Raw genomic sequence first — 21,873 nt, forward strand, 5'->3', positions numbered from 1 at the left:
TGGCTTCATTAAAATTAGTCACTAATTAAAGTTAGTCACAACTAACTTTAGTTGGATAGAGGCCCGTGTGTGTGTGTTTGTGGCTAATATTTAATTCTCCTTTAACTTACAGCATTGGGTTACTCCTAATTTACATATTGGTTAATTAGAAGAGATAGGGAATTATATCCATTGAGCATGGTATGTGTGAGAGCAGAACAGAGTACATCTTCTTATCACAAACTTGGGTCTTGAGTTAATTTCCCACTTCCCAAAGTTCTCACTGCTTTTCCTGCATTAATTATAATTATGTCAATTTGTTATATGTACTCTATAATTAAAATAACTGCTTGCCTTTTATTTTTAGAACAGCTAAATGAGGAACTAAGGAGCTTTTGCACAAGTATTCAAATTATAAGTGCACTATTGATGTCTTAAAAAACGGAAAAGCTAAAACTAAATCAAGATGATTTGATATTGGAAAAAGACTTTTGGTGGATGTTAACATTGATTCTAGTATTATGGTTGATGCTAGCATTATAGCTATGCTGTACATTTATGATATTAACTTGGCATAAGCAAGTTTCATTCAGGTAATATCTACTAAAATGTCACCAATGGCTGGCAAGCTTTGGACTTCACAGAAGTTTTCATCAGGCTGGTTTTCAAACGAAACATATGAAGGGAAGAGAAATGTCTAGGTAGATGTTGAAGCCACAACACCTGTATTTATGGTGCAATCCTAAGCATTTCTATTATTCAGAAGCAAGTCTTCTTGAATTCAGTGGGACTTGTTCCTGAATAGGGACAAGATTGTAGTCTAAATTATCAGAGTCTTAAAATGGTATGTGGACTTAAAATTGGATTAGGTTAGTTATATCCTGGGTTTCTAAAACAAATACAGTGGTACCTCGGGTTACATATGCTTCAGGTTACATACGCTTCAGGTTACACACTCCACTAAGCCAGAAATAGTGCTTCAGGTTAAGAACTTTGCTTCAGAATAAGAACAGAAATTGGGCTCTGGTGGCGTGGCAGCAGCAGGAGGCCCCATTAGCTAAAGTGGTGCTTCAGGTTAAGAACAGTTTCAGGTTAAGTACGGACCTCCGGAACGAATTAAGTACTTAACCCAAGGTACCACTGTAATGCCTGAGCCCAAGGGAGGGGGGGCTTTGCATACAACCCTACATGAAAAGGCTCCCTCCCTACAAGTGTTCACACAGTACCTCAGGATGTCAGGGTAAAAACACACAACGCTGGGGGCTTGGGGAAGGGCTGGCATCACTTCCACACTCCTTGCTTGTTGAAACATGTATGGGCAGAGACTCTGGGACATCTGCTGAGGCTTATTCAATGCTCAGCTTCCACCTACACTCAGTCTGTGTATTTGTAAACAAACACAGGTCTATAAAAAGTATGGCGGAGAAAGCTGCATTTGTTACCAGTCATTATAGCTATATTCCGTCTAGTGTCAGAAGCTGCATTCTTCTGAATACCAGTTGCTGGGGAACACAAGTGGGGTAGCGTTGTTGCATTCAGGTCCTGTTGTGCACTCCTCATAGTTAACCACTGTGAGGACAGAATGGTGGACTGGATGATGCTTTGGTCCAATCCACTAAGGCTCTTCTTATGTTTGGAAGCCCTGGAACTTCTCACTGTTTGAAGAATTGGGGGGTGGGGATATAATGCATCATTATACATAAAGATTCCATGTTCCCTTAACTCTAGATTACTTTTCTAGATTAACTCTAGATTATGTTTGCCTACATATTCACACATCTTTGCTATCTTCTCCTTTATTGACCATTTCTGTTTTGGACTCAAAGGTCTTCTGGACAGGGATGTATTTATTAAAGTATTCTAGTAAAATATCCAGTACAAATGTAGGAGAAGTTGTATATATATATCTGATGGCCAGGATCCAAAGACCTGCTTTGACATATAGAAACGACATGCCTTTGACTGAGTTTTGACTCTCTTTCAATCCATCAAATTTACTTGCTTTGACCAAATGTCATAGCATAATGGAAGTCTGTTAAGCTGGTTAGATGTCTCCTTGGATGTGAATAGAAAAGTACACCTTCACTTGAGAACACCAGTTCTTGCATATGACTATCTGCCCATAGCTACAGCTTGATCAACGCCACCATCTGGTTTAACAGTTTCTGCATTTCTAGGGTAACATTCAAGAGAATGGAAGACTAGGTCACCATTATCCCCCCTACTCCTTCCCCACTTGTTTACTTTCTTTTGCAAGTGAGCATTTCTACTCAAACGTTTCCATAACATGCTCCAAGAAAGCTGTGATGTGGAGTGATCTCCACAGGGAAATAAAGGCGAAGATCAAGGCAGTGTAAGTGAATAGTGACTTTTCTGAGAACACACATACATACACACATAGTTTTCTCTCTTGTTTTTACTTAAAACATGCATATTTTTTCTCTATACTGCTCTGCCTGTGTCTTTCAGTTCCTCCAGCCTAATTTAGCATGAGCTAATTTAACATTTAGCATGAGCTAAATTTGAAACTGAAATACTCTTGCAATAAATAAATAAATAAATAAGAAGCCACTTTGATTTTTAATCACCTTTACATGAAAAAGAGCAAATGTTTTAAGTTTTGGCAACTGCACTTTTGATTACACAGCCAAGATCAGTTCTGTGTTGAGTTGGGCTTGGACCAATTTTGTGTCAGTTTCATAAGATATACACAAATGAAATGAGGTGCTAGGTGTTGAGTGGAGCATTGCTTTAGCTTATTATGGAGCAAGCTGCATTAATATCCTCACTCACAGCATCTGATTTTCATCTTGATGCAGAAAAAGAAGAGAACAGCCTCGGGCTGGTTGAAGAAAAGTTGAGAATCCCTACAGCATTCCATTGCTAGCGACCCACAGGCATGTTTATACGCTTACATTATTACTGACCTCCATGATGAGGCTCCCTATAAAACATTGAATGCTGCTTGCTAAGGGTTGCTTTTATTGCTCTGTTAATTGATTCCTACTGTATGTTTTATTGTTGACTTTTAATGTTTTATTGTTAAATGTTAATGTTTACAGTTGTAAGCCACCCAGTTAATTGGTGGCATACTGAGAGTTCTATCCAACAAGGTAACTACCCTGGTAAAATGACTTCTGCCTGCACAACATAATTTCCACTACCTCTTTTCATCCCGTGTGCCTCTACATCATCTCCCCAAACTGATCTGGGGTTTTCCACAATTCCCCAGATAATATTGGCAGGTAGAGAGAGAAGAGAGAAACAGGAAGTCCGTCTTCCGCTGCCATTGAACTTGAAAAAGCGAATCTCTGATTAATGAACTCTTTGCTAGCTCTTCAAGTCTACTCCAAAAAGCAATATTATCACAGAAAATTAAAACAGGAAGAAATTATTATGAGAGCTGGTAAAAGGTGGACTGGACGAGGTAACCATTAGGTGGATTTGGAGCTAGTTGACTCACTAATGATTCCTCATCCTGCTGGAAAAAATGACAAGTGGGGGGCTGTAGGTTTCTGTCCTGGGCCCATTGTTGTGCACAGGCAAAAAGAACCAGCTGCACAAATATAAGATGGGGAACACGTGGCTTGCCAGTACTGCATGTGAAAAGGATCCAGGGCTTTTAGCAGCTTAACGTGAGTCAACAGCATTAAGCAGAAGCAAAAACATCTAATGCTATTCTAGGCTGCAGCAGAGCACCCACAAGAGGTGGTGGACTTTCCTTTCTTGGAGATTTTTAAGCAGAGGTTGGATGGCTGTTGTCATATTTAGTTGAAATTCCTGCACTGCAGGGGGTTGGACTAGATGATCCTCAAGGTCCATTACAACTCTACAGTTCTCAGATTCTATGATTCTAAGTGGGCCTGTTGTTTATGAAGACATAACGCCGTACCTGAACATTGAAGGACTCCAAGTTCATTGGCAGCCTTAGAAAAGTTTGCCCTAAACTCACTATAGTAACAAAACTGCATAATCTGTCAGGAACATAAACACAGCAACTAATAAGCTGATTGCAACCCACTTTAGCATAACATTTTTAATTATTACAATAATTAATGTGATTAAATTCAAAACAAAACCTCTGCAAAGTCAACCCAAACTGTCCTTGAAATTTTAATTTGTTTCAGTTGAGTACATTTTTACCTGTTACAATGTTCATTAACAAAATTAATATTTTTTGGAATTTCTTAGCCCTTTCTTGAGATTTGTTTTAAAAATCATCAATATCCTGATATTATTGCTCATGACTTATTCCCCATTTCTATAATTATACTGAAGATGCTTCTACACAAAAACTAGTTCAATAACTTCTTTCCTTTATTAGACTTTATGTAAAATGTGATCTATCTCAATTCCCCATTCATCACAAAATATTCTGATTTCTGTATTCATCTCAAAATATTATGATTTCTGTATTCTAGACATCTTTATATTAGAGATTTCTTACTCAACTTTTCAGTTTTTTAAAGGCATAAAAAACTAAGTCTTAGTGACTGAGGTTGCAATACTACACTCATTTTCCTGGAAGTTAGTCCCATTGAATTCCATGGAGCTTGGTTCTGAGTAGACACACATAGCATTGCATTGTGGACATGGAAAATATATTTGGCATTAGAGCAAGAAGTGACAGCAATGAAATGTCACACTGCCAATGGACTGCTCTGGAAGCAGTTATATTCTGTATATCTTTGCTATTTTAATTACCGTATTCTGGGTTGCATCAAAGTGAGATACACTGAAGTTGATTGTTTCAATGACTAACTTAAGTGCATTGATTTCAGTGGATCTGCTCTGGATACAGTCCTATATTAAGAACATAAGGAAAGTCCTGCTACATCAAACCAGTGGCCTATAGTTCAACATTCTTTTCTCACAGTAGCCAACCAGATGACTGTGGCGATCTCACAGCAGAACCAAACTCTCTCCAGTTCATGTTCCTCAGCAATGCTGACTTCTCATTCTGGAGACAGTATACAGCCATTGTGAGTAGCAACCATTAGATAGTCTTATCACCCATGAATTCGTTTAATCCCCTTTTAAAGCCACAGAAATTGGCACCATCACTACATTTTCTGGAAATCCCTTCATTTATATGGAAATCCCATTGTTTAACTATATACTGTGTGAAGAAAAGCATCCTTTCGTCTGTCCTGAATCTCCAGCCATGCAGGTTCATTGGATAACCCTGGCCTCTGTTGTTATGAGAGAAGGGGAAAGCTGTCTCTCTCTATCCATTTTCTCCACACCACACATAGTCTTATATGCCTGTATCTTGTCCCACCCTTATTTACCTTTCTTTCTAATCTGAAAAGACCCAAACACAGTAAACTCTCCTCAAAGTCGAGTTAACCTCATCATTAAACCTTTATCATTATGGTTACCCTCTTCTGCATCTTTCCCAGTTTGACAATATCATTTTTGAGGGACAGTGACTAGAACAGCACAAAGTATTTGAAGTGTGGTTGCACTATAGATTTGTAGAAACACATTAGGATATTAGCAGCTTTATCTTGGATTCTTTTTCTAATTATCCCCAACACTGTCTATTTTTTCATATCACATTTATTATATTTCCATTAGTGTCTTCGGAACATAATTGTACAGAAAGTGCAAGATATAAATGTTTCAAATAAATAAGTGAATGCAATTCAAAAGAAAGCAAAAATAAAATTGCACCTCTTCTGATCACCCCATCTGTTGATACCAAAATGATAGGGCCATTTTGGTCAATTTGGAGGAGAGAGGAACGAAAAGGGAGATGAGTAAAATTGGGCACCTGGGAGGAACTATTGTAGGAGGCATTGAGTTACACAAAATGTCAGTGCTCAAATCCACTACTGAAATTTTCCAGGAGGGTTTCCCTGCCACCAACTGACCTGAAAGGTATCTGAAAATTTTCAGTTCAGCAACAATTCTAAGGGAAGATTATTATTCTAAACAGAGACAAGTGGGGTTCAGAAGTGTCCCCAATGGCAGAGCCATGCCAACTAACCCTGCCCCTTCTGCAGTCCACACATACAATGCAAAGGTCTGCAGGGAAGGAGCTTGATACAAAGGTTTATATGCAATCTCAAGGATCCGTCATGCATTGCATTTTCTGTGAAGTGGCTAACACATTGTGTTTATTCATTGCTGATTGGTATTAGCTATATCCACATGTGGTCTACGCTTTGGCTTTGTTAGAGCTCAACTGCACAATGCATTATTCATGATTTGTTTGTAAAAGCACACCTCAACCAGCCACCTTTATTTCAAAAATAAAGTAGCAGTGACACTGTGATCCACAACATGCTTATAATCCTGAATTGTAAGCCCATATCAGTTTCCTGCTGTCCATTACTCCCCCCCCCACTGCTATTTGTTCCCAAGCCTGCTGTTTATTGCAAAATAGCATCCATGAAGGGAGTGGTTTTCAGCAGAAAATTGGTGAATGGGCCCAATCTGGACAGAAGGCACATTTGAGATCAGGATGTTGCTGCTACTTTGTTCTCAAAATAAAAGTGACCAGTGTAACTATGCTTTCTTAACTGGTATCCTGAGGCTGCTTTTTCTTCAAAATAGATGTAGCCAGTTTAAGTGTGCTTTTTACATAATGTGCAATTTTGCTCTTAACTCCAGCTTCCAAAGAACCTGTATAAATAATCTTTTGGCAATCCAAGAGAGAAGGTCTTATTTCCTATATTAAAAGTAGCCAGTCACCCATCCTTCCCTCCTCTCTGCAATAGCAAGAATAAATATATATTAGATCGTCATTCGTGTGTGCAAAGTTCAAATTATCAGACACCTTGTGTGCAAGAAAGATCAGATGATCCTAGGAAACCCAGCTCATCTTTCTCAATGCCTAAAGGAATGCTGAATCCAATTGGCTCTGCTTGAAGGACACATGGTTCACATAGTGACTAGTACATAGTTCAACCAAAGAAGTGTAGACCAGTAGTACTGAATGTGTTGGGGCAGAATAGTGGAGCTTCGTTCTTGACATCAGTGTCACAACCACATACCTACATGGGAACTAGGAGATTGTGGTGGTGAGGTTGGAACCAAATGAGTGTACCAGTGGTACTGCCAAATTGTCTCCCTTGTCCACCTTGCTGGTCCCTTGCCCAACCCCATCGAGCAAGGCCACTGTCAGGAGGAAATACCTCATAACACACATTGCTACTGGGGTAGACCCCATGTAACACCACGGCGTAGATAATCTCCACATGGTTGAACCATCCAGAAACCATTTTCTCAAGCATTATAGCTAACACATGCTGCATCCCCATTCAAGGACTATTTTCACGAGCTTTGATGTACACAGCACAGCATTGGAAGTCCCTTTTAGACATACAAAAAAATCTGCTTACTTCTCTTTTTTTATGTTTTTGGCATCGCTTTCCATGACAGACCATGATAAGCTTGTCCATTCTTTAATCATCGCTACCCTAGATTACGGCAATGTTTGCAGCTTTGCTGAGCAGGCTGATAAGCAAGCCTCTACTTGTTCAAAAGCTCTGCTATGAAGATAGGATCATTCTACTGTGTACAATACACTATCTCACCAAGTCTGGTGTCCTGTCTTTGTCAAACTGTGTTAAAAAATAAATAAAAGAGGGGAGAAAGGATGAATTTCCCATGTATTTTGTTAACCTGAAAGTTATTAATGAAATCTTAACTGACCAGGGTTTTCAGAAAACAGAGGGTTAAGCAGGATTACCATTAATTTTATAGTTCTTTCCTCTTCGGATTCAAAGCTCATATGTTTTGAGACCCAATTTTTAGGACGATCTACTCCCGTTTTACAGATGGGTACAAAGCTTGAATCAAATAGGTGGTTTGCGAGTGAGCATGTGCTGAAGGGTGGAGTTGCCTTGCGGTCTCTTAGCTCTGCATCTTGCCTCTTCCCAGGCAGTTAGAGGAATCATCTGCATACTGGGTTCACAAAGTGGATTTCATTTCACTTATCCAACATTTTAGATTTGAAGGAAGGCTATGGTTCAGTGGTGGACCCCATACTTTGCATGCAGAAGATCCCACATCTACTTGGCATCTCCTGTCTGAAACTGTGAAGAGCTGCTACAAGTCAGTGTGCAGTCAATACTAGATGGAACAATGGTGTGCTTCAGTATAATGCATCCTCCCACGTTCCCATGAACTGAGAGTCTGTAGGTGAAAAATAACACGAGTTACTGTCACTTTTACAGCAGTATGGTATTCAAACTCTCTAACTTCACCCCTGATTTCCAAAGAATTGGCTTGGGACTGTCACCTTTCTGCCCAAAACTTGAACATATTTCTGCAGGAGGATGTCCCACTTATTCCTGCATCTCTTCTTTTTGGGTAAGCAGCCTATTTAGGATGACAGCTTTAATTAGGTTATGAATATTTGTACACACACACTAGCAAAGTTCTCTCCTTCTTATACTTTGTTCCTTCGCCTAGGTGTGTGGGTGGTTAATCAGTGTATTATAAGTACACATTGCATGTGAACTTTCTTGAGTGAAGTTGATGGCAGGTCTGCTTTAATTTAAAGTGATGTGTAGCTCTCATCATTTCAATTAGCTGTGTGATCAAAGGCAGGAGCCAGGTTTTTGCAGGTTTAGCTGGAAAAACAAATATGTATAGAAGTTTCTTCATTAAAAAGGGCTGCACTTTTGAAAACTCCTTTTATGAAAATTCTCTTCATTTCTGTTTAAATGCAATCTTTATATTAAATCCTGAGATAATTTAGCACAAATATTGGAGCTAATTTATGTCCTTTTAATTTGGGGGAAGGAAATTAGAGTGATAAAAACTTGTAAATAACAATAAGGGAAAGATGGATAATTGTCTTCTGTTGCATGTGCTATAAATCATGCATGCTGACACACTTAATTGTCGCACTCCCATAAACAATTTCTTCCTGTTAGTTGCCTTATCTAGAGCAGAGCTGAAACTACTAGGTGATAAATGTAGCTTTTGCAAATGAATGAGTTCAAAAGCAACCTGGCTTATAATAATGTGGACAAATTTCACTGTCTCAGCTCCCACATTTGCCATTGAAACCTTCTCGTTCATAACATTAAAGATATTTCCCTGGCAAATAGTTTTATGCAACACCTTTAAGCAAGGCATCTGAGATTGTATCTTCTGAGCAACTTGGTAAACATGGTTCTATACATTTTATGCTGATTTGCATTTGCTTGATACTTCTCTTTTATTGAGGAGGAAATACTTATCTGCACATGTTGAGAGATTTCCCACCTGCTTCTACAGTTCGCTCCCAGATATAATGGCCCACATCTATCTCCAGTGCTACTTTGTTTCCTGCAGCTAGTAGTTCCCTATATATTTCTGCATTCTCATCCAATCAGATGCATCCATTAGATTCAATGGGGATCAGGTGAGCACTGTAATGCGCATCCTTTCTTGGTGTCTCAGGTGAAGAGTTTCTGCAGTTTAAATAAATGTGACTGTCATTCTAAATGTCATTTTGAATACCCATCTATTGGTCCTTTTCCCCACCTTTTCTCACCACATTGAGTAACTCCTTAGCTCTGGCTATTTTTCTCCAAATGCACTCCAATCATCCTCTCTTCTTTTAAGTAACAGAAAATAGACTGAGCTGCTTACAACTCTTGTGGCACGGCACAAGGCCATTGCTTATCTCTACACCCTTTTCCATTTCTTACCATTATCCTAAAGTATAGACACATGACCAGATACTTTAGCTCTTTAATTGACTATGAAATATTTTGCTTAGAGACATGGTATTGATTTATAATACAATTACACCGGACACAATGTAACTTGATATTGTGATAATTCACAATTCATAACATGATGTCTCATTGTTTATAACATGAGGGTGATTGATGGAAATAGTGGAAAGTAAAATGTTACTAATTAAATTTGACTCAATAAAAGTGACATCTAGGAGTGGACAAAGCAGAGATTTGAATATAATGGGAGATCTCTGGGTGATTTGCAGTAGATTGCCATAGATGTCTGTCACAATAGCAGAAACAAAATTACTTCCTGTCTTGGTGCTAAAATATACTTTATGTAAGTATATATAAAAGCTTTGGGTAAGCAGGAACTCATTTCTTTCATGTGAAATAATTGTGGGCACTGTTCTGATACTTAAAATAAATTTGGGGGCTGGTGGATCTTGGGGATTCTAGTATAAAATAAAGTTGATCCCACAAGTCTCATGTCTGTTCTCCCTTGTCTTATGACACAAGTGACTGAAATACTCAAAACTGCTTACTTTTTTCTAGTGGTGTTACTGGGGCAGTCATCAGACAATAAAATGACACCACAAATGACATCCCCATACTGACTTTCCTATACTGGTGGAGAAGTCAACACAGGGACACTGCTTTCAGAAGTAGCTTCAGTCTTTTGTAATGTGAGCTAAATTGTCTTGGAAACAGGAAAATGTAAGTTAAATGGTCAATAATTGTTAACATGAGTATTACAGTTGAATTCTACTCTGAAAAGAACCCATTGTCCAAACCAGATCTGCTTTTCTTCTTCCGCCTTTGCTGTCTAGGATTTAATTCAATATGAAAAGGAGGATGGTGTATTTCCTAGTCTTATACCCAGTATTTAGTTCTCCGTAATTGTGCCATACAGTACCTAGTTTAGGAATTCTTCCACAGACACTAAACCATTCCAATGGCAGCATGACCAGGGTTTCATTTAAACACACATGCATACAAGGACACCACTGTTGCAAATACTAGGGGTGTGCACTGTCCACAATATCTGACTTCAATCTGTAGATTTGGGGAGCAGTCTGATCTATTTTGGAACTGTTCTATTTCTTTCCATTTCAACTTGTTATTGAGGACTGAATTATACCTGTTAAAAATAAAGCTCTGTTTCTTCTTCATTCAAATCTAAAAATGTCTGTAACTCGCCTGTACAGAAATGGATGAAATTTGCAGGCACCATAGCCCTTCTGGGGTGCATTAAACCTGCAAAATTGTAGGCATACATGCAGGGTTTTTTTACCTGGGGCACCTTCAAAAATTATTTTTTAAGGGAAGATCTAGATTTTTTCATTGTCTCTCAGAGTTCTTGTTGTTGTTGTTGTTGTCATACTTCTTTGCCACTTACGGTACTACAATATTTTGTCTCAAAGTGACTTGCAATTTAAGTTGGATGCAGTTTGCAGGCATGGGCACCCATCTGTGGGCATGAGCCTGCCAAATTTCTGGATAATACCTGAAGTGATTCACTCACAAGGGCAGACTTTACTGTTTTGGCATGGGTATAATAGGAATCATACGGGAGATGGAAAAAAGAGCATGGTCTCCAGAAAACATTGGGGTGCGGGTAGGGAATTGACATTCCTCAGCTATGGCCTTGTTACCCCAAGCATCAATGGTGGAGTGTGGACTTCTGTCTTCTACTTTTAATTTTTGGGGCTACAGCCTGTTGTCTAAAGATTATTAGTAGGGGCAGGTTTTTGACGTCCACAAAGGATCTTGGAGGATACAATGCATTCAACTTGCATACTGGAAGGCATATATCCACATGAAAAATAAGGAGTTTTCATTGTACCCCCTTAACACTGTGATTGGGGTGCCCTGGGAAAGTAATTCACTGTGATTAACAGCTAGACATGTCTATCACAATGAAATGCCCCTACATATCTCTATACACCTCACCTCTACAAACTCTCAAAAACTTATGATGTTTTGGTGCCTATGGGATACCTCAGTTGGCAAAACATGAGCTTTACCCCACATTGGGGGGAAAGATTCCTGCATTGCAAGGAGTTGGACGAGATGACCTTCATGGTCCCTTTTCAACTCTTCAATTCTAGGTTACTTTGATCTTCCTTGAGATGCCTCTTTAATGGTGCAATCTAACCTGGAAATGTGAGATCCTTCCCTTCACCACAGACCAATGCACATGCCTAGTAAACACCTTAGAAGACATCTTTGTACCTCTTCTTCCTCCTGCTGTGGAATTCTGAATCATGAACACATATCACCATACAGCAGCTGATGAAAATCTTTTATATAGAGCCTTTCTGTTTTCAGAAAGACAGGTTTTAAGTTGGGAAGGGGCTTTGGCTCTAAAAGGTAAAATCCCTGCTTGTTTTATGTTTCTCCATTCTAATATATCTGTACAATACCATGCTTCCCATAACAGCAATTGCACAAATCAGTAACCATTCTCTATTCTTAACCATTCACTTCCAATCATCTACAGCTTATGGTCAACTAATGCATGCAAGTCCACCATCTTAGTTAATATCCATTGTAATTCCTACCAGTGGCTTTAATTAATATTCAGTTTTAGCCAGTATTCATGACCTTTTAATTTCTTTCTTGCGGGCATTTTTGATAATAAAATTCCATTGCTCTAGCATTCGTAGAGAGCAATTCAAAATAGGGTGAGAACATGCTTTAGGAATCTTCATTAAAGATTCAAATGGCTGCTGGAAGAAGTTTTATGTGCAATATTGGACAAACCCTGGCAAGGATTAGCCAGTCATTAAAAATGTGCTCCATTGCTAATGCATTTGCTGCCTCAACGTCTGGCTCATGTAGCTCTCTCTCCCCTTCTTCTTGGCATATATCTGGTAGAACCACGTGCTTCATTTTATAAAGCTCTGTAATGTAGGGTTATAAATTCAACGCAGACTGTTCTAGGACTTTCTGTTGATATTGATTTCCCCTCCTATACATTGAAATATTTTGCATACATAAAAACCAGTGTTTTCTAGAACCTGGAGTAATCAGGTTTTTACCCAGAAATAATGTGTGAAGTGTCATAAGAATACAGTGAGGGGAGAAGGAAAATGGCAAATCAGTTTAGAACAACAGATGAGTAGACCAGATAACCGTACCTTCTTAAAAGCAATCTTTCAGCTGCATTCTGAATTGGTTTCTTCATCTGGATTTTGTCTTCAAAGGCATTTCTCAGATAGGCATTCCTTCTATAAGTCCAGCTTTACCCCCCCCCCCATATAAAAACAAGCCTTTAGTTATGAAATTGTGTGTTTTCAACAGATTTTGAATACTGTTACAACCCGAATACCTTATCCTAATATTGACTCATTTTATCTTCCTGCTCAGGTACATACGCAGGATAAGGCCGGGTCTGTGTAAAGCAGAGTGAATAACAAAGGAAACTCTTTAGCTTAAGCTGATAGCACATAATAGCTCCTGAATTCAAAGTGTTAATAATTTCTTCCTTCTCTTTGAACCACAAATTGCCCCATGATTCAGGCATTCCTGGAACAAATCTTCATTTTACTTGATGAAGCATTCGCATAGAATGATGCATAAGCAGAATTTCCACAAAGCTCAACGCTGCCCATATGTTCTCTCTGCTGTACCCATAGACAGTAATGTACTGTAATAATAAAGCAATAGATCCGGCACATGTAAGCTGGTTTTTAAAAACATTAATAGTTTAGTTTTAATCAGAATGTAGAATCTGCTACATAAGCAATCACTGAGGAATCTGACAACAACAAAACAAAATTCAAGGGAGCTTTTGTAAGGGGAAAAAAGGGCAAGGGAGAAAGAATAATCTATATAGACTTGTTCAGGAAACCTATGCATTTTGACTGAATGTCTGTGAGGAGTGAGAGAGACCTAGGATTGTGCCCACTAGGATCAGATATTCATCCTAAATTCGGAACGGCACTTAAGCGCCTACACATTGTACTTTTGCAGGGGATCTGGATACAATATCTAAGCAGTGCTGTTACGATGAATGCAGGGGTGGAATCAATGGGAATTATCCTGACACACACAAAAACTCCTTCCCAGAGGCATAGCATGGTTTGCCAGTGCCTGGGGCAGGCACATGTGCTGGGGGGGGGCAGGGCACAGAGGGTGAACGGCCCTCTGTGCCAACCCAGCCCTCACCGCTAACACCAGGAGCAATACCAGCCCCAAGCCGCTTTGCGAGGTTGGGATTATCCGAGCCTCAGAAACCAGCTCAGGGTTGGAAGGGAGGCGTGAGAAGAATGCAATAGCCATATGCCCTTTGATTACCATGGGGATTACCGTATTTTTCGCCCCATAGGACGCACTGCGCTATAGGACGCACCTAGTTTTTTTTGGGGGGGGAATAAAGGGGAAAATTTTTTTCCCCCAGGCATGGGGCTGGCGCAGGGGAAGCCCGAGCTTCCCCCGACCCCAGCCCCCAGAACAGCCTGCTATCCGCAAGCCTAGGGAGCTGTGCCAGTCTCCCCAGGCTTGTGGACAGCTGTGCGAAGCCCGGGCGCGCTCTTCAGCACGCCCGAGGCTTCGGAATGCAGGCAGCTCTGCGCAATCCTTGCTCTCCCTTGCTCTCGCTCTCCAGGCTTCAGGAAGCTCTGTGCAACCCTCCGGAGCCCGGCGCAGCTTGGCCTCTCGCTCTCCAGCCTTCAGCGAAAGCCTGTATTCGCCCCATAGGACGCACCCGCATTTCCCCTTCATTTTTGGAGGGGAAAAATTGCGTCCTATAGGGCGAAAAATACGGTATTTTAAAGTTTTAATTTATTTATTTTTGTAAACTGCTGAGGGGGTAGGGGTGTGTGTGTGTGTGTGTGTGTGTGTTACAATGAAGCCATATATTTGTTGTTGTTTAATCGTTTAGTCGTGTCCGACTCTTCGTGACCCCATGGACCAGAGCACGCCAGGCACTCCTGTCTTCCACTGCCTCCCACAGTTTGGTCAGACTCATGTTTGTAGCTTCGAGAACACTGTCCAACCATCTCGTCCTCTGCCGTCCCCTTCTCCTTGTGCCCTCCATCTTTCCCAACATCAGGGTCTTTTCCAGGGAGTCTTCTCTTCTCATGAGGTGGCCAAAATATTGGAGCCTCAGCTTCAGGATCTGTCCTTCCAGTGAGCACTCAGGGCTGATTTCCTTCAGAATGGATACGTTTGATCTTCTTGCAGTCCATGGGACTCTCAAGAGTCTCCTCCAGCACCATAATTCAAAAGCATCAATTCTTCGGTGATCAGCCTTCTTTGTGGTCCAGCTCTCACTTCCATACATCACTACTGGGAAAACCATAGCTTTAACTATACAGACCTTTGTTGGCAAGGTGATGTCTCTGCTTTTTAACATGCTGTCTAGGTTTGTCATCGCCTTTCTCCCAAGAAGCAGGCATCTTTTAATTTCATGACTGCTGTCACCTTCATGGATCACTGCCATGCTATGGCGAAGGGGCTTGAATAACTCAGAGAAGCTATGAGCTATGCCGTGCAGGGCCACCCAAGATGGACAGGTCATAGTGGAGAGTTTTGACCAAACGTGATCCACCTGGAGCAGGAACTGGCAAGCCACTCCAGTATCCCTGCCAAGAAAACTCCATGGACAGAAGCCATATATAAATTTGGTTAAATATAATAAATAAATGATTGTGGGGGAGGAAATGCACTTATTCAGATTCATTTCTGATGGCAGAGCCATTCAACATCCCCACACCCTCCCACACTAGGCTGGGAGGGGATAGGGTTGGATTAGGTGGAACAGACCCTTCATCCTGCTCTCTCAGCTCAGCCAACTTCCCACTGGCCATGGAACATGCAGGTGGGCAGACTGCTGGTAGTACTTCTGTGGTGGAAGCCAGCAGAGAGCCTCAAAATGGAGTGTTTCATGTATATGGAGGGGCTGGGGCTGAGACAGTCTGTGCTCTGTTTGTTTGTGATTTAAAAAACCCCACAGTTAGTTCTGTACTATATAGACATAGCCTTCTATGTTACAACATTTAATTTAAATTTTTTTTTACCAAAAAAAACCACTGCCTTTAGTGGAAGCAGTTAGTCCTACGGTGCTGTAATTAATCATTTCCAAAACAAAATCAAGAACCTACTCAACTTCTTTCTTAGGGAGAGGTTTTGAATGTTGCCCTCTGAGAGCTCTCAGCTGGCCTATTCCATTTGTGTATTGTATATGTCTGTCTACCCAGGAAATGTCTAATATTATGCCACTGGTATTAATACAAATGAGGTCTTTAAAATTTGAATAGCTTTAGTGAAAAAAGGATATTAAACACAGTTAGTCTGTATCAAACAGGACTCATTTCCCTCCCGCCCGGAATGAATAATTCTTTTTGAGGGCAGATTGGCGGAAGGAATTAAAGGTGTTCTTTGGTTAAACTTTGCCTTTCCAGATATGGGAACTCAAAATGTCCATTTCCTGGGATCAAACCATAGGATGCTTGGTTTTTCTTTGTTTTCAAGAGTAGACACTGGCCTAGGATGGGGCTAAAATGACCGAAACCATTCTCTTGAAGGGAAGGAACATCTGTTGGAGCGTCAAGCAGTTCATTTATTTTTAAAAGAGCCTTTCCAGGCTCTAAAGTCATTTGTGAGGAGAAGCACAGTCTGCCAGGCTCAAGCAGAGAAGGGAAGCAAACGAAGAGATACTTTAATGTGCAACAAGAACCCAATGAACAGAGGAGCAGGAGGATCCTTCCTGACAAGAAGGTGAGAGATGAACAATTCAGGGTCTGCTCCTAATTGCTTCAAGGGACCAACATTCTCACTTCAAATGTTAGCAATATTTAAATGCAGGGGTAATAGGAAAATAGCACAAATGTGTAAGTGTTTGCAACTCCGTAGTATATCCCCTCTCTGTTGCTATAATCAGGAGCCCTTCTGCCCTTTCACACAACTCCAGGATTCTGCTCTGCTTGGGGTGCTGCATTTGCAGTCTTTGACATTTACAATCCTGTTGCATTTGTCTCTCAGACAACAAGGGGAAAAAATACCACTTCGTTTTGCAAATTTGACATGAAATTGATTCAGCAGAGTAAGTAACATGGTGCGTTAGGATATTAGAAATATAGTTGAAAGAAAATTTAAAGCATTACAGGATTAGGACTTATCTCCTTGACTTCGTTTGCTATAATTCAATTAAAATTAACAGTTTCACACTGATTAGCGATAGTGCCTTTTTCATGCTATTGTTTTCCTGTGTGGAATAGTGTCGATTCGGTAATGAGGTTCGTCTTTTCCTATGAATATTGACAAAGATGACATTTTGGTGTGCGTGAACAGCAGCTGCTGTTTAAAATTGCCCATTTGAACCCTTTCTTAATACAAAAAGTCCCTCAGACCTTAATGGCAATGGGATTAAGCTTTATTACATTCCCTGTTGCATTTTAACAAAGGATTCCTTCCAAAAATAATTTATCTGAGTGGACTGGAAATGGACACGAAATGCTATTAGTATTCACACTCATCATTTCTCTCTCTCTCTGCACATGAACATGGCCCAGGCCCGTCTTACCCAGTGAGGCTAGTGGCGCGGGGTGCGGGGTGTGGGTCGCCAAGTTCTGGAGGGCACCAGGCAAGAGTCTGGGGAGCACTGAACGAGCGCGCTGAGTGAGTGAGGGTGCGTGTGCTGCTCCCGCTGAGCATTGGCTTGGTTTTTTCCCTTCTAGCCTGCAGGTGCTGAATTCTGTGGGGTGCCAGAAGGCTAAAAGGGAAAAAACTGAGCCGACGCTTGGCGGGAACAGCGCAAGTGCCCTCGCTCGCTCAATGCAGGCCCGCTCGCTCGGTGTGCTGCCTGCCATGGCCACCATGGTACGAAGCTGCCAGATGAGCCAGGAGTTGCTGCGTCCAGCCTCCGCCTCTTCCCCGCCAGAGGAGCCACCCTCCAGCCGCTGCCCGCCTCCTCCAGCCCTAAAAAAAGGTCAACTCTGGGAAAGGGGGGGGGTGTGCTGGAGGGATCTTTGCACCACAGTGCCGAATATGCTTAAGACGGCCCTGGCATTGCCTGAAGGGGAACATGCACTGAATGGGTATGTGTCATAGGTGCCAACTCCCTTGGGCTCTGGGTGCCCAAGCACCCACAAAATTCCCCATGAAGGAACTGCGCACCCACAAATTTTGGTGCCATGGCCATGCATGCTGCATGAAACCTATGGCCCTGGGCACCCATGGTCGTGGGGCCAAGTTGGCACGCCTGGTATGTGGAGAAATGTTTCTGGCTCCACCCTCAACATCCACACACTGAGCATGGATGTCAGTAAGGAATAGCCTGCACATGTATACATCTGCAAATGCAGGCTTTCCCTGCATTCCCAACCCAATTGTTAAGGGTACAGTTTCTGTAAATTCTCATGTGATCTGACTAGATGTATGCTTCCCAGACTAATGTTCATATTGGAATGTAATTATCCTTCAGTTTTTGCATTTCTCCACATTTTGGCAAGTAGTTCTCAGCACACGCACACTAATAATAATAATAATAATAATAATAATAATAATAATTCTACTATTTCTATCCCACCCATTTGACTGGGTTGCCCCAGCAACTCTGGACGGCTTCCAATAAAGTAGCAAAATGCATTTTTTTGAAACATATATTTTAGGATAAACTGTTCTTACGAATGTATCCATCAAGATACAAAAACATATTTAAATGGGTATTTGGTTATAAAACATGGAATTGAATAATATCTATAAATACATTTCTAAGTGCTAATTTCTGTACAGAATTTTAAAATTGCAGATAATGCAAAAAGGGATTGAAAAAATTCATGAATGAACACATGGACAATTCGCAACTGACAAGGTGAAACCTTTTCCAAAGCCAAAAGTCCACTAAACAAAGGCTTAAGGTTTGTACCTTACATTAGACTAGGTTAAATAAATCTGAGTATTTTGGGAAGGGAAATTATTTGCAGGAAGTGGGGAGAATAAAGGAGGAATTACAGTGTTTAAGATTAATGTCTGTAGTGTGAGGTAGGGAGTGGGATTAATTCAGTTCCTTTTGTTCCTGATTATGGGTTGGTAATGTGTGTGGGGGTTTTTTATTGCCTTCTTTTTTGTGAGTTTGTCAGAGAATTTCTAAAATCAAAAGTTTTTTATCTAAGCCTCTGGATATTATGTCTCCCAATCTCAGGCACAACAGAGGCTGATTATGATTACTCACCAGTGTGATATACTCTGCACATGAGCAGAGATTATTGTTTCACATTTTCAGGACTGAGCCTGATATGTTCTGTGGCTCTACCAAATGAAAATGTTTCCTGCTTCCAAAGTGTTTGTGTTATCATCCACACTGCCTCTGAATGGTCACCATCAGGCCTTAGCATCACTTTCACTGTGTGTACACCCTGCATTTCATTTTCGTCTAACCATTCTGCTTCCATTTCCCCTCATCCCCGAAAGCCATATATATGTGTATCTGTAACATACGGTAGCACTTGATGCATCTGACTGAGAGGTTTCTAGCCCATGAAAGCTTGTGTCATAATAAAAAATGTCATTTTTTTAAAGTTGCACAATGCAACAAGTGGGTATCAGAAAGGGCAACTTGAACATAGGAAGTCTGAAAACCACTGCTCCAGAATCTAGCCCACCAGTGCTTCTGGTGTTTTCCTTAGTAAGAAACAGTCTGTCCCATAAAATATACAAAAATAAAATAATCTATGCTGAGATAGCTTTGTGTTTTGACAGTTCAATGATTTTAAGAAGGAGAGAGAGTGTGTGTGTCTTTTGTTCTTCTGTCCTGCAAGCTGGTAAATCAAAAAGCAGTTGTCTTAGAAACATGTTGCTCTAGCTATTACCCAGCAGCATGCATTAATGTACCACTGGGAATTGATAGGAAAAATAGATTTAATAAGCATTCAGGGACATCCAAGTCGGTTGCTACCTGAATAAGTATACATTAGAAACAGAGGTTTTAGCTTCTTCTTCTTTTTGCCCTGTTGATACAATATGGTATATAAAGAGAGATCTATTATTTCAGACATCCCTGGAGTTATTCAGAGCTATATTTCTGGATACATACAAGATATAGGTAGGGGCTAATTAGCAAACATCACGCTGGAACATGACAAGCAAGCCACAATTGTGAGAGGCACATAATTTGCTATGTGCACTCGTAGTGTATGCATGTGTCATGCTTCGCACACTTGTTGGCAAACACATTTTGTAAGCTGCAACTGGCACAAGGATTTAACAAGCCCCAACACTGCACCAGGTTGACTGTCACTGGGGCTGACAAATACATGCATCTCCCAGGGTGCTTGAGAATGGTGCCTCTTAGCAGTGCCCTCAATGGAACATCAGAAATACGGAGCACCTGTTGAGATGGAAGTGCCTTGTGTGTGCCAAAGTTTTGTGGCATGGAGGATAAAGGGCAAGGGAGCCAGCAGTGAAGGGAGGGGGAGAGACCTTGAGAAGAGCAGAGATAAAACACTAAAGCCTGGCTATTCAGTGATACACACTACAGGTTGATAGGGCTCATCAGATCTGCTGTCCTGAGCTGAAGAATCCCATGCACAGGAAGTATCTTAGATGCTTAAAGGAAGTGTGCCTGGATTGTGTATACTGATTTTAATGGATGAGGGTCAGAATTAAGTGTATTCAGGGCAGGAACAACTTATTGTTACCTAACATGACCTAGATATTGCTTGAAGATTATAACGAGGTGCCATGATGTTCTTATTATAATGGTTTGTATGGTTTGAATAGATTATAGTTTTAATTCTATCCATATTAAATTGTTTTTTAATGATTGGTTTTTCTATGTTTTATGTATTTTTTACTTTTTAAAAATGGCAGGTTAATGTAGAAACTAGACCGAATGGACTTATGAATGAACATACTTGAAAATGTTGTAGACAAAAAATAAACTGATCCACCCATAACTGAGAGAATATTGAATGACATTGTTTGACTGATGGAACTGGATTTGTTGTAAAACTAACTTTAAAGAAACTTTAATACAAAAGCTATTTACACCTTGAATAACCTCCTCCTTCACTTCTTTTTTCTTTGCACAAATATCTGATCTCAGTATTTTAATTTCCTTTGGGCTGACTTTGAGGAAGAAATTTAGCTGAAACAGATGGTTGTCAGCAAACCAATGCCTGCAAAACACAATTGAGAATTAGCGTATGAAAACTAAAAATTGGCACCATCTAGTTTCTCTTGATATAATTGTCAAAAGAAATCTGGACTGGATTTTTTTTTGGATATAGTCTTTTCAATATTTAAATAATTAACACTTTAAATATACAAAACAAAATTTGTTCATGGTGTGTGGGAAACCTTGTACACATCACAGAAAGACTGCTATTTAGATTGGGCAGATGTGATCTTCCAAAAATCTCAGCTCTCAGATTACTCTCTAGTACAGGCTACAGCAGTCAGTTGCCTATATGAAAGCTTTCCCATCCAATATGGATTAAGTAAATAACAAAATTTTATGTAGGAAGTTGTTTCTAAATTGTCTGCTCACTTAGTGTGCTCCCCATTTCTTTGAAGCATCAGATAGTGATACCAGCAAATTAAGGTGTCCCATTATAACCTGGGCATAATAAATTAATTCACAGAACAGTTTTTATTATAACAATCCATAAGTGCATGCCCACAAAAGAGCCCTCCCTAAATAGGGGGAGATTGGGTTGCAGTGGTTCTCAACCTGTGGGTCCCCAGATGTTGTTGGACTACAACTCCCATCATCCCTGAGCTCTGGCCTTGCTAGCTAGGTGTGATGGGAGTTGTAGTTCAACAACATCTGGAGACCCACAGGTTGAGAAAGGCTGGTAGAGGAAGCATGACACAGAACCTTCTTCCTCTGATGTGCAACCAAACTGCAATGTTTGCTTTGAAGAATAGGTTGGTGGTGCAACCTAGCCCCCTTGAACTAGTCAGCAGAGGGTTTTGTGCCAGGCCAAGGGTAAGCAAGTGCCAGACTTCTCTTTAAGTAGCAACATCCCTTGTCTTATGCACTGAAGATTAGTGCTGATGTCCTCCACTGCCAGGGATCCCTTGTGGTGACATAGTTTTGGAGCCTTTGGAGCTGGTGGAGGAGTTCTGAATATTCACACTCTCTGTGAAGATAGAGAATCTCCACCAACCTTGCCAGACCACCAGTGCCCTATTTTGCACCTTCAAGTCTGGAACACAGGAAGCTGCCTTATACTGATTGGAACCCTTGGTCCAGGTA

The sequence above is a fragment of the Podarcis pityusensis genome, assembly GCF_964106645.2.
Source record: "Podarcis pityusensis genome assembly, chromosome: 6".
NCBI lineage: Eukaryota > Metazoa > Chordata > Lepidosauria > Squamata > Lacertidae > Podarcis > Podarcis pityusensis.